Source organism: Medicago sativa, chromosome 3 (genome assembly GCF_051527215.1).
Source record: "Medicago sativa cultivar Bolivia chromosome 3, Bolivia_mono, whole genome shotgun sequence".
NCBI lineage: Eukaryota > Viridiplantae > Streptophyta > Magnoliopsida > Fabales > Fabaceae > Medicago > Medicago sativa.
Window position 1 is genome coordinate 18,567,175 of NC_140751.1, and position 14,900 is coordinate 18,582,074.

Consider the following 14,900-nt stretch of genomic DNA (forward strand, 5'->3'; position numbering starts at 1 on the left):
TACCACCATTTTGGCCGTTTTTGAAATTTCTAAAATCAACCATGGAAGTCGTAGATATGCTCGTTAGATTTCCTAGGAACTATTACATGCTTCGATTCGATAAGGCTTGGCCACTTTATGCCCTTTTTAGTGAAAGAAAAAGGGTCAAAAACGAGTAAAATCCGTAAATTAACAAGGAAATTCACCTAACCCCCATTTTGGCCGTTTTTGAAAATTCTAAAATCAACCATGGAAGTCATATATATGCTCGTTAGTTTTCCTAGGAACTATTACATGCTTCGATTCGATAAGGCTAGGCCACGTTATGCCCTTTTTAGTGAAAGAAAAAGGATCAAAATCGAGTAAAATTCGTAAATTAACAAGGAAATTAACGTAACCCCCATTTTGGCCGTTTTTGAAAATTCTAAAATCAACCATGGAAGTTGTAGATATGCTCGTTAGATTTCCTAGGAGCTATTACATGCTTCAATTCGATAAGGCTAGGCCACTTTATGCCCTTTTTAGTGAAAGAAAAAGGGTCAAAAACGAGTAAAATCCGTAAATTAACAATGAAATTCACCTAACCCCCATTTTGGCCGTTTTTGAAAATTCTAAAATCAACCATGGAAGTAATAGATATGCTCGTTAGATTTCCTAGGAACCATTACATGCTTCGATTTGATAAGGCTAGGCCACGTTATGCCCTTTTTAGTGAAAGAAAAAGGATCAAAAACGAGTAAAATCCGTAAATTAACAAGGAAATTCACTTTACCACCATTTTGGCCGTTTTTGAAATTTCTAAAATCAACCATGGAAGTCTTAGATATGCTCGTTAGATTTCCTAGGAACTATTACATGCTTCGATTCAATAAGGCTAGGCCACTTTATGACCTTTTCAGTGAAAGAAAAATGGTCAAAAACGAGTAAAATTCGTAAATTTACAAGGAAGTTAACCTAACCCCAATTTTGGCCGTTTTTGAAAATTCTAAAATCAACCGTGGATGTCGTAGATATGCTTGTTATATTTCCTAAGAACTATTACATGGTTCAATTCGATAAGGCTAGGCCAATTCATGCCCTTTTTAGTGAAAGAAAAAGGGTCAAAAACGAGTAAAATCCGTAAATTAACAATGAAATTCACCTAACCCCCATTTTGGCCGTTTTTGAAAATTCTAAAATCAACCATGGAAGTAATAGATATGCTCGTTAGATTTCCTAGGAACTATTACATGCTTCGATTCGATAAGGCTAGGCCACGTTATGCCCTTTTTAGTGAAAGAAAAAGGATCAAAAACGAGTAAAATTCGTAAATTTACAAGGAAGTTAACTTAACCCCCATTTTGGCCGTTTTTGAAAATTCTGAAATCAACCATGGAAGTCGTAGATATGCTCGTTAGATTTCCTAGGAGCTATTACATGCTTCAATTCGATAAGGCTAGGCCACTTTATGCCCTTTTTAGTGAAAGAAAAAGGGTCAAAAACGAGTAAAATCCGTAAATTAACAATGAAATTCACCTAACCCCCATTTTGGCCGTTATTCAAAATTCTAAAATCAACCATGGAAGTCATAGATAAGCTCGTTAGAATTCCTAGGAACTATTACACGCTTCAATTCGATAAGGCTAGGCCACGTTATGCCCTTTTTAGTGAAAGAAAAAGGATCAAAAACGAGTAAAATCCGTAAATTAACAAGGAATATCACTTTACCACCATTTTGGCCGTTTTTGAAATTTCTAAAATCAACCATGGAAGTCGTAGATATGCTCATTAGATTTCCTAGGAACTATTACATGCTTCGATTCGATAAGGCTAGGCCACTTTATGCCCTTTTTAGTGAAAGAAAAAGGATAAAAAACGAGTAAAATCCGTAAATTAACAATGAAATTCACCTAACCCCCATTTTGGCCGTTTTTGAAAATTCTAAAATCAACCATGGAAGTCATAGATATGCTCGTTAGATTTCCTAGGAACTATTACATGCTTCGATTCGATAAGGCTAGGGCACTTTATGCCCTTTTTAGTGAAAGAAAAAGGGTCAAAAACGAGTAAAATCCGTAAATTAACAAGGAAACTCATCTAACCCCCATTTTGGCCGTTATTGAAAATTCTAAAATCAACCATGGAAGTCATAGATAAGCTCGTTAGAATTCCTAGGAACTATTACACGCTTCGATTCGATAAGGCTAGGCCACGTTATGCCCTTTTTAGTGAAAGAAAAAGGATCAAAAACGAGTAAAATCCGTAAATTAACAAGGAATATCACTTTACCACCATTTTGGCCGTTTTTGAAATTTCTAAAATCAACCATGGAAGTCGTAGATATGCTCGTTAGATTTCCTAGGAACTATTACATGCTTCGATTCGATAAGGCTTGGCCACTTTATGCCCTTTTTAGTGAAAGAAAAAGGGTCAAAAACGAGTAAAATCCGTAAATTAACAAGGAAATTCACCTAACCCCCATTTTGGCCATTATTGAAAATTCTAAAATCAACCATGGAAGTCATAGATATGCTCGTTAGATTTCCTAGGAACTATTACATGCTTCGATTCGATAAGGCTAGGCCACTTTATGCCCTTTTTAGTGAAAGAAAAAGGGTCAAAAACGAGTAAAATCCATAAATTAACAATGAAATTCACCTAACCCCCATTTTGGCCGTTTTTGAAAATTCTAAAATCAACCATGGAAGTAATAGATATGCTCGTTAGATTTCCTAGGAACTATTACATGCTTCGATTCGGTAAGGCTAGGCCACGTTATGCCCTTTTTAGTGAAAGAAAAAGGATCAAAAACGAGTAAAATTCGTAAATTTACAAGGAAGTTAACTTAACCCCCATTTTGGCCGTTTTTGAAAATTCTGAAATCAACAATGGAAGTCGTAGATATGCTCGTTAGATTTCCTAGGAGCTATTACATGCTTCAATTCGATAAGGCTAGGCCACTTTATGCCCTTTTTAGTGAAAGAAAAAGGGTCAAAAACGAGTAAAATCCGTAAATTAACAATGAAATTCACCTAACCCCCATTTTGGCCGTTATTGAAAATTCTAAAATCAACCATGGAAGTCATAGATAAGCTCGTTAGAATTCCTAGGAACTATTACACGCTTCGATTCGATAAGGCTAGGCCACGTTATGCCCTTTTTAGTGAAAGAAAAAGGATCAAAAACGAGTAAAATCCGTAAATTAACAAGGAATATCACTTTACCACCATTTTGGCCGTTTTTGAAATTTCTAAAATCAACCATGGAAGTCGTAGATATGCTCGTTAGATTTCCTAGGAACTATTACATGCTTCGATTCGATAAGGCTAGGCCACTTTATGCCCTTTTTAGTGAAAGAAAAAGGATAAAAAACGAGTAAAATCCGTAAATTAACAATGAAATTCACCTAACCCCCATTTTGGCCGTTTTTGAAAATTCTAAAATCAACCATGGAAGTCATAGATATGCTCGTTAGATTTCCTAGGAACTATTACATGCTTCGATTCGATAAGGCTAGGCCACTTTATGCCCTTTTTAGTGAAAGAAAAAGGATCAAAAACGAGTAAAATCCGTAAATTAACAAGGAATATCACTTTACCACCATTTTGGCCGTTTTTGAAATTTCTAAAATCAACCATGGAAGTCGTAGATATGCTCGTTAGATTTCCTAGGAACTATTACATGCTTCGATTCGATAAGGCTTGGCCACTTTATGCCCTTTTTAGTGAAAGAAAAAGGGTCAAAAACGAGTAAAATCCGTAAATTAACAAGGAAATTCACCTAACCCCCATTTTGGCCATTATTGAAAATTCTAAAATCAACCATGGAAGTCATAGATATGCTCGTTAGATTTCCTAGGAACTATTACATGCTTCGATTCGATAAGGCTAGGCCACGTTATGCCCTTTTTAGTGAAAGAAAAAGGATCAAAAACGAGTAAAATCCGTAAATTAACAAGGAATATCACTTTACCACCATTTTGGCCGTTTTTGAAATTTCTAAAATGAACCATCGAAGTCGTAGATATGCTCGTTAGATTTCCTAGGAACTATTACATGCTTCGATTCGATAAGGCTAGGCCACTTTATGCCCTTTTTAGTGAAAGAAAAAGGATAAAAAACGAGTAAAATCCGTAAATTAACAATGAAATTCACCTAACCCCCATTTTGGCCGTTTTTGAAAATTCTAAAATCAACCATGGAAGTAATAGATATGCTCGTTAGATTTCCTAGGAACTATTACATGCTTCGATTCGATAAGGCTAGGCCACGTTATGCCCTTTTTAGTGAAAGAAAAAGGATCAAAAACGAGTAAAATTCGTAAATTTACAAGGAAGTTAACTTAACCCCCATTTTGGCCGTTTTTGAAAATTTTGAAATCAACCATGGAAGTCGTAGATATGCTCGTTAGATTTCCTAGGAGCTATTACATGCTTCAATTCGATAAGGCTAGGCCACTTTATGCCCTTTTTAGTGAAAGAAAAAGGGTCAAAAACGAGTAAAATCCGTAAATTAACAATGAAATTCACCTAACCCCCATTTTGGCCGTTATTGAAAATTCTAAAATCAACCATGGAAGTCATAGATAAGCTCGTTAGAATTCCTAGGAACTATTACACGCTTCGATTCGATAAGGCTAGGCCACGTTATGCCCTTTTTAGTGAAAGAAAAAGGATCAAAAACGAGTAAAATCCGTAAATTAACAAGGAATATCACTTTACCACCATTTTGGCCGTTTTTGAAATTTCTAAAATCAACCATGGAAGTCGTAGATATGCTCGTTAGATTTCCTAGGAACTATTACATGCTTCGATTCGATAAGGCTAGGCCACTTTATGCCCTTTTTAGTGAAAGAAAAAGGATAAAAAACGAGTAAAATCCGTAAATTAACAATGAAATTCACCTAACCCCCATTTTGGCCGTTTTTGAAAATTCTAAAATCAACCATGGAAGTCATAGATATGCTCGTTAGATTTCCTAGGAACTATTACATGCTTCGATTCGATAAGGCTAGGCCATTTTATGCCCTTTTTAGTGAAAGAAAAAGGGTCAAAAACGAGTAAAATCCGTAAATTAACAAGGAAATTCATCTAACCCCCATTTTGGCCGTTATTGAAAATTCTAAAATCAACCATGGAAGTCATAGATAAGCTCGTTAGAATTCCTAGGAACTATTACACGCTTCGATTCGATAAGGCTAGGCCACGTTATGCCCTTTTTAGTGAAAGAAAAAGGATCAAAAACGAGTAAAATCCGTAAATTAACAAGGAATATCACTTTACCACCATTTTGGCCGTTTTTGAAATTTCTAAAATCAACCATGGAAGTCGTAGATATGCTCGTTAGATTTCCTAGGAACTATTACATGCTTCGATTCGATAAGGCTTGGCCACTTTATGCCCTTTTTAGTGAAAGAAAAAGGGTCAAAAACGAGTAAAATCCGTAAATTAACAAGGAAATTCACCTAACCCCCATTTTGGCCATTATTGAAAATTCTAAAATCAACCATGGAAGTCATAGATATGCTCGTTAGATTTCCTAGGAACTATTACATGCTTCGATTCGATAAGGCTAGGCCACTTTATGCCCTTTTTAGTGAAAGAAAAAAGGTCAAAAACGAGTAAAATCCATAAATTAACAATGAAATTCACCTAACCCCCATTTTGGCCGTTTTTGAAAATTCTAAAATCAACCATGGAAGTAATAGATATGCTCGTTAGATTTCCTAGGAACTATTACATGCTTCGATTCGATAAGGCTAGGCCACGTTATGCCCTTTTTAGTGAAAGAAAAAGGATCAAAAACGAGTAAAATCCGTAAATTAACAAGGAAATTCACTTTACCACCATTTTGGCCGTTTTTGAAATTTCTAAAATCAACCATGGAAGTCGTAGATATGCTCGTTAGATTTCCTAGGAACTATTACATGCTTCGATTCAATAAGGCTAGGCCACTTTATGACCTTTTCAGTGAAAGAAAAATGGTCAAAAACGAGTAAAATTCGTAAATTTACAAGGAAGTTAACCTAACCCCCATTTTGGCCGTTTTTGAAAATTCTAAAATCAACCGTGGATGTCGTAGATATGCTTGTTATATTTCCTAGGAACTATTACATGGTTCAATTCGATAAGGCTAGGCCAATTCATGCTCTTTTTAGTGAAAGAAAAAGGGTCAAAAACGAGTAAAATCCGTAAATTAACAATGAAATTCACCTAACCCCCATTTTGGCCGTTTTTGAAAATTCTAAAATCAACCATGGAAGTAATAGATATGCTCGTTAGATTTCCTAGGAACTAATACATGCTTCGATTCGATAAGGCTAGGCCACGTTATGCCCTTTTTAGTGAAAGAAAAAGGATCAAAAACGAGTAAAATCCGTAAATTAACAAGGAAATTCACTTTACCACCATTTTGGCCGTTTTTGAAATTTCTAAAATCAACCATGGAAGTCGTAGATATGCTCGTTAGATTTCCTAGGAGCTATTACATGCTTCAATTCGCTAAGGCTAGGCCACTTTATGCCCTTTTTAGTGAAAGAAAAAGGGTCAAAAACGAGTAAAATCCGTAAATTAACAATGAAATTCACCTAACCCCCATTTTGGCCGTTATTGAAAATTCTAAAATCAACCATGGAAGTCATAGATAAGCTCGTTAGAATTCCTAGGAACTATTACACGCTTCGATTCGATAAGGCTAGGCCACGTTATGCCCTTTTTAGTGAAAGAAAAAGGATCAAAAACGAGTAAAATCCGTAAATTAACAAGGAATATCACTTTACCACCATTTTGGCCGTTTTTGAAATTTCTAAAATCAACCATGCAAGTCGTAGATATGCTCGTTAGATTTCCTAGGAACTATTACATGCTTCGATTCGATAAGGCTAGGCCACTTTATGCCCTTTTTAGTGAAAGAAAAAGGATAAAAAACGAGTAAAATCCGTAAATTAACAATGAAATTCACCTAACCCCCATTTTGGCCGTTTTTGAAAATTCTAAAATCAACCATGGAAGTCATAGATATGCTCTTTAGATTTCCTAGGAACTATTACATGCTTCGATTCGATAAGGCTAGGCCACTTTATGCCCTTTTTAGTGAAAGAAAAAGGGTCAAAAACGAGTAAAATCCGTAAATTAACAAGGAAATTCATCTAACCCCCATTTTGGCCGTTATTGAAAATTCTAAAATCAACCATGGAAGTCATAGATAAGCTCGTTAGAATTCCTAGGAACTATTACACGCTTCGATTCGATAAGGCTAGGCCACGTTATGCCCTTTTTAGTGAAAGAAAAAGGATCAAAAACGAGTAAAATCCGTAAATTAACAAGGAATATCACTTTACCACCATTTTGGCCGTTTTTGAAATTTCTAAAATCAACCATGGAAGTCGTAGATATGCTCGTTAGATTTCCTAGGAACTATTACATGCTTCGATTCGATAAGGCTTGGCCACTTTATGCCCTTTTTAGTGAAAGAAAAAGGGTCAAAAACGAGTAAAATCCGTAAATTAACAAGGAAATTCACCTAACCCCCATTTTGGCCATTATTGAAAATTCTAAAATCAACCATGGAAGTCATAGATATGCTCGTTAGATTTCCTAGGAACTATTACATGCTTCGATTCGATAAGGCTAGGCCACTTTATGCCCTTTTTAGTGAAAGAAAAAGGGTCAAAAACGAGTAAAATCCATAAATTAACAAGGAAATTCATCTAACCCCCATTTTGGCCGTTATTGAAAATTCTAAAATCAACCATGGAAGTCATAGATAAGCTCGTTAGAATTCCTAGGAACTATTACACGCTTCGATTCGATAAGGCTAGGCCACGTTATGCCCTTTTTAGTGAAAGAAAAAGGATCAAAAACGAGTAAAATCCGTAAATTAACAAAGAATATCACTTTACCACCATTTTGGCCGTTTTTGAAATTTCTAAAATCAACCATGGAAGTCGTAGATATGCTCGTTAGATTTCCTAGGAACTATTACATGCTTCGATTCGATAAGGCTTGGCCACTTTATGCCCTTTTTAGTGAAAGAAAAAGGGTCAAAAACGAGTAAAATCCGTAAATTAACAAGGAAATTCACCTAACCCCCATTTTGGCCATTATTGAAAATTCTAAAATCAACCATGGAAGTCATAGATATGCTCGTTAGATTTCCTAGGAACTATTACATGCTTCGAGTCGATAAGGCTAGGCCACGTTATGCCCTTTTTAGTGAAAGAAAAAGAATCAAAAACGAGTAAAATCCGTAAATTAACAAGGAAATTCACTTTACCACCATTTTGGCCGTTTTTGAAATTTCTAAAATCAACCATGGAAGTCGTAGATATGCTCGTTAGATTTCCTAGGAACTATTACATGCTTCGATTCGATAAGGCTTGGCCACTTTATGCCCTTTTTAGTGAAAGAAAAAGGGTCAAAAACGAGTAAAATCCGTAAATTAACAAGGAAATTCACCTAACCCCCATTTTGGCCGTTTTTGAAAATTCTAAAATCAACCATGGAAGTCATAGATATGCTCGTTAGATTTCCTATGAACTATTACATGCTTCGATTCGATAAGGCTAGGCCACGTTATGCCCTTTTTAGTGAAAGAAAAAGAATCAAAAACGAGTAAAATCCGTAAATTAACAAGGAAATTCACTTTACCACCATTTTGGCCGTTTTTGAAATTTCTAAAATCAACCATGGAAGTCGTAGATATGCTCGTTAGATTTCCTAGGAACTATTACATGCTTCGATTCGATAAGGCTTGGCCACTTTATGCCCTTTTTAGTGAAAGAAAAAGGGTCAAAAACGAGTAAAATCCATAAATTAACAAGGAAATTCATCTAACCCCCATTTTGGCCGTTATTGAAAATTCTAAAATCAACCATGGAAGTCATAGATAAGCTCGTTAGAATTCCTAGGAACTATTACACGCTTCGATTCGATAAGGCTAGGCCACGTTATGCCCTTTTTAGTGAAAGAAAAAGGATCAAAAACGAGTAAAATCCGTAAATTAACAAGGAATATCACTTTACCACCATTTTGGCCGTTTTTGAAATTTCTAAAATCAACCATGGAAGTCGTAGATATGCTCGTTAGATTTCCTAGGAACTATTACATGCTTCGATTCGATAAGGCTTGGCCACTTTATGCCCTTTTTAGTGAAAGAAAAAGGGTCAAAAACGAGTAAAATCCGTAAATTAACAAGGAAATTCACCTAACCCCCATTTTGGCCGTTTTTGAAAATTCTAAAATCAACCATGGAAGTCATAGATATGCTCGTTAGATTTCCTATGAACTATTACATGCTTCGATTCGATAAGGCTAGGCCACTTTATGCCCTTTTTAGTGAAAGAAAAAGGGTCAAAAACGAGTAAAATCCATAAATTAACAAGGAAATTCACCTAACCCCCATTTTGGCCATTATTGAAAATTCTAAAATCAACCATGGAAGTCATAGATATGCTCGTTAGATTTCCTAGGAACTATTACATGCTTCGATTCGATAAGGCTAGGCCACGTTATGCCCTTTTTAGTGAAAGAAAAAGAATCAAAAACGAGTAAAATCCGTAAATTAACAAGGAAATTCACTTTACCACCATTTTGGCCGTTTTTGAAATTTCTAAAATCAACCATGGAAGTCGTAGATATGCTCGTTAGATTTCCTAGGAACTATTACATGCTTCGATTCGATAAGGCTTGGCCACTTTATGCCCTTTTTAGTGAAAGAAAAAGGGTCAAAAACGAGTAAAATCCGTAAATTAACAAGGAAATTCACCTAACCCCCATTTTGGCCGTTTTTGAAAATTTTAAAATCAACCATGGAAGTCATAGATATGCTCGTTAGATTTCCTATGAACTATTACATGCTTCGATTCGATAAGGCTAGGCCACGTTATGCCCTTTTTAGTGAAAGAAAGAGGATCAAAATCGAGTAAAATTCGTAAATTAACAAGGAAATTAACGTAACCCCCATTTTGGCCGTTTTTGAAAATTCTAAAATCAACCATGGAAGTTGTAGATATGCTCGTTAGATTTCCTAGGAGCTATTACATGCTTCAATTCGATAAGGCTAGGCCACTTTATGCCCTTTTTAGTGAAAGAAAAAGGGTCAAAAACGAGTAAAATCCGTAAATTAACAATGAAATTCACCTAACCCCCATTTTGGCCGTTTTTGAAAATTCTAAAATCAACCATGGAAGTAATAGATATGCTCGTTAGATTTCCTAGGAACTATTACATGCTTCGATTCGATAAGGCTAGGCCACGTTATGCCCTTTTTAGTGAAAGAAAAAGGATCAAAAACGAGTAAAATCCGTAAATTAACAAGGAAATTCACTTTACCACCATTTTGGCCGTTTTTGAAATTTCTAAAATCAACCATGGAAGTCGTAGATATGCTCGTTAGATTTCCTAGGAACTATTACATGCTTCGATTCAATAAGGCTAGGCCACTTTATGACCTTTTCAGTGAAAGAAAAATGGTCAAAAACGAGTAAAATTCGTAAATTTACAAGGAAGTTAACCTAACCCCCATTTTGGCCGTTTTTGAAAATTCTAAAATCAACCGTGGATGTCGTAGATATGCTTGTTATATTTCCTTGGAACTATTACATGGTTCAATTCGATAAGGCTAGGCCAATTCATGCCCTTTTTAGTGAAAGAAAAAGGGTCAAAAACGAGTAAAATCCGTAAATTAACAATGAAATTCACCTAACCCCCATTTTGGCCGTTTTTGAAAATTCTAAAATCAACCATGGAAGTAATAGATATGCTCGTTAGATTTCCTAGGAACTATTACATGCTTCGATTCGATAAGGCTAGGCCACGTTATGCCCTTTTTAGTGAAAGAAAAAGGATCAAAAACGAGTAAAATTCGTAAATTTACAAGGAAGTTAACTTAACCCCCATTTTGGCCGTTTCTGAAAATTCTGAAATCAACCATGGAAGTCGTAGATATGCTCGTTAGATTTCCTAGGAGCTATTACATGCTTCAATTCGATAAGGCTAGGCCACTTTATGCCCTTTTTAGTGAAAGAAAAAGGGTCAAAAACGAGTAAAATCCGTAAATTAACAATGAAATTCACCTAACCCCCATTTTGGCCGTTATTGAAAATTCTAAAATCAACCATGGAAGTCATAGATAAGCTCGTTAGAATTCCTAGGAACTATTACACGCTTCGATTCGATAAGGCTAGGCCACGTTATGCCCTTTTTAGTGAAAGAAAAAGAATCAAAAACGAGTAAAATCCGTAAATTAACAAGGAATATCACTTTACCACCATTTTGGCCGTTTTTGAAATTTCTAAAATCAACCATGGAAGTCGTAGATATGCTCGTTAGATTTCCTAGGAACTATTACATGCTTCGATTCGATAAGGCTTGGCCACTTTATGCCCTTTTTAGTGAAAGAAAAAGGGTCAAAAACGAGTAAAATCCGTAAATTAACAAGGAAATTCACCTAACCCCCATTTTGGCCGTTTTTGAAAATTCTAAAATCAACCATGGAAGTCATAGATATGCTCGTTAGATTTCCTATGAACTATTACATGCTTCGATTCGATAAGGCTAGGCCACTTTATGCCCTTTTTAGTGAAAGAAAAAGGGTCAAAAACGAGTAAAATCCATAAATTAACAAGGAAATTCACCTAACCCCCATTTTGGCCATTATTGAAAATTCTAAAATCAACCATGGAAGTCATAGATATGCTCGTTAGATTTCCTAGGAACTATTACATGCTTCGATTCGATAAGGCTAGGCCACGTTATGCCCTTTTTAGTGAAAGAAAAAGAATCAAAAACGAGTAAAATCCGTAAATTAACAAGGAAATTCACTTTACCACCATTTTGGCCGTTTTTGAAATTTCTAAAATCAACCATGGAAGTCGTAGATATGCTCGTTATATTTCCTAGGAACTATTACATGCTTCGATTCGATAAGGCTTGGCCACTTTATGCCCTTTTTAGTGAAAGAAAAAGGGTCAAAAACGAGTAAAATCCGTAAATTAACAAGGAAATTCACCTAACCCCCATTTTGGCCGTTTTTGAAAATTTTAAAATCAACCATGGAAGTCATAGATATGCTCGTTAGATTTCCTATGAACTATTACATGCTTCGATTCGATAAGGCTAGGCCACGTTATGCCCTTTTTAGTGAAAGAAAGAGGATCAAAATCGAGTAAAATTCGTAAATTAACAAGGAAATTAACGTAACCCCCATTTTGGCCGTTTTTGAAAATTCTAAAATCAACCATGGAAGTTGTAGATATGCTCGTTAGATTTCCTAGGAGCTATTACATGCTTCAATTCGATAAGGCTAGGCCACTTTATGCCCTTTTTAGTGAAAGAAAAAGGGTCAAAAACGAGTAAAATCCGTAAATTAACAATGAAATTCACCTAACCCCCATTTTGGCCGTTTTTGAAAATTCTAAAATCAACCATGGAAGTAATAGATATGCTCGTTAGATTTCCTAGGAACTATTACATGCTTCGATTCGATAAGGCTAGGCCACGTTATTCCCTTTTTAGTGAAAGAAAAAGGATCAAAAACGAGTAAAATCCGTAAATTAACAAGGAAATTCACTTTACCACCATTTTGGCCGTTTTTGAAATTTCTAAAATCAACCATGGAAGTCGTAGATATGCTCGTTAGATTTCCTAGGAACTATTACATGCTTCGATTCAATAAGGCTAGGCCACTTTATGACCTTTTCAGTGAAAGAAAAATGGTCAAAAACGAGTAAAATTCGTAAATTTACAAGGAAGTTAACCTAACCCCCATTTTGGCCGTTTTTGAAAATTCTAAAATCAACCGTGGATGTCGTAGATATGCTTGTTATATTTCCTTGGAACTATTACATGGTTCAATTCGATAAGGCTAGGCCAATTCATGCCCTTTTTAGTGAAAGAAAAAGGGTCAAAAACGAGTAAAATCCGTAAATTAACAATGAAATTCACCTAACCCCCATTTTGGCCGTTTTTGAAAATTCTAAAATCAACCATGGAAGTAATAGATATGCTCGTTAGATTTCCTAGGAACTATTACATGCTTCGATTCGATAAGGCTAGGCCACGTTATGCCCTTTTTAGTGAAAGAAAAAGGATCAAAAACGAGTAAAATTCGTAAATTTACAAGGAAGTTAACTTAACCCCCATTTTGGCCGTTTTTGAAAATTCTGAAATCAACCATGGAAGTCGTAGATATGCTCGTTAGATTTCCTAGGAGCTATTACTTGCTTCAATTCGATAAGGCTAGGCCACTTTATGCCCTTTTTAGTGAAAGAAAAAGGGTCAAAAACGAGTAAAATCCGTAAATTAACAATGAAATTCACCTAACCCCCATTTTGGCCGTTATTGAAAATTCTAAAATCAACCATGGAAGTCATAGATAAGCTCGTTAGAATTCCTAGGAACTATTACACGCTTCGATTCGATAAGGCTAGGCCACGTTATGCCCTTTTTAGTGAAAGAAAAAGGATCAAAAACGAGTAAAATCCGTAAATTAACAAGGAATATCACTTTACCACCATTTTGGCCGTTTTTGAAATTTCTAAAATCAACCATGGAAGTCGTAGATATGCTCGTTAGATTTCCTAGGAACTATTACATGCTTCGATTCGATAAGGCTAGGCCACTTTATGCCCTTTTTAGTGAAAGAAAAAGGATAAAAAACGAGTAAAATCCGTAAATTAACAATGAAATTCACCTAACCCCCATTTTGGCCGTTTTTGAAAATTCTAAAATCAACCATGGAAGTCATAGATATGCTCGTTAGATTTCCTAGGAACTATTACATGCTTCGATTCGATAAGGCTAGGCCACTTTATGCCCTTTTTAGTGAAAGAAAAAGGGTCAAAAACGAGTAAAATCCGTAAATTAACAAGGAAATTCATCTAACCCCCATTTTGGCCGTTATTGAAAATTCTAAAATCAACCATGGAAGTCATAGATAAGCTCGTTAGAATTCCTAAGAACTATTACACGCTTCGATTCGATAAGGCTAGGCCACGTTATGCCCTTTTTAGTGAAAGAAAAAGGATCAAAAACGAGTAAAATCCGTAAATTAACAAGGAATATCACTTTACCACCATTTTGGCCGTTTTTGAAATTTCTAAAATCAACCCTGAAAGTCGTAGATATGCTCTTTAGATTACCTAGGAACTATTACATGGTTCAATTCGATAAGGCTAGGCCACATTATGCCCTTTTTAGTGAAAGAAAAAGGATCAAAAACGAGTAAAATCCGTAAATTAACAAGGAAATTCACCTAACCCCCATTTTGGCCGTTTTTGAAAATTCTAAAATCAACCATGGAAGTCATAGATGTGCTCGTTAGATTTCCTATGAACTATTACATGCTTCGATTCGATAAGGCTAGGCCACGTTATGCCCTTTGTAGTGAAAGAAAAAGGATCAATATCGAGTAAAATTCGTAAATTAACAAGGAAATTAACGTAACCCCCATTTTGGCCGTTTTTGAAAATTTTAAAATCAACCATGGAAGTTGTAGATATGCTCGTTAGATTTCCTAGGAGCTATTACATGCTTCAATTCGATAAGGCTAGGCCACTTTATGCCCTTTTTAGTGAAAGAAAAAGGGTCAAAAACGAGTAAAATCCGTAAATTAACAATGAAATTCACCTAACCCCCATTTTGGCCGTTTTTGAAAATTCTAAAATCAACCATGGAAGTCATAGATATGCTCGTTAGATTTCCTAGGAACTATTACATGCTTCGATTCGATAAGGCTAGGCCACTTTATGCCCTTTTTAGTGAAAGAAAAAGGGTCAAAAACGAGTAAAATCCGTAAATTAACAAGGAAATTCATCTAACCCCCATTTTGGCCGTTATTGAAAATTCTAAAATCAACCATGGAAGTCATAGATAAGCTCGTTAGAATTCCTAGGAACTATTACACGCTTCGATTCGATAAGGCTAGGCCACGTTATGCCCTTTT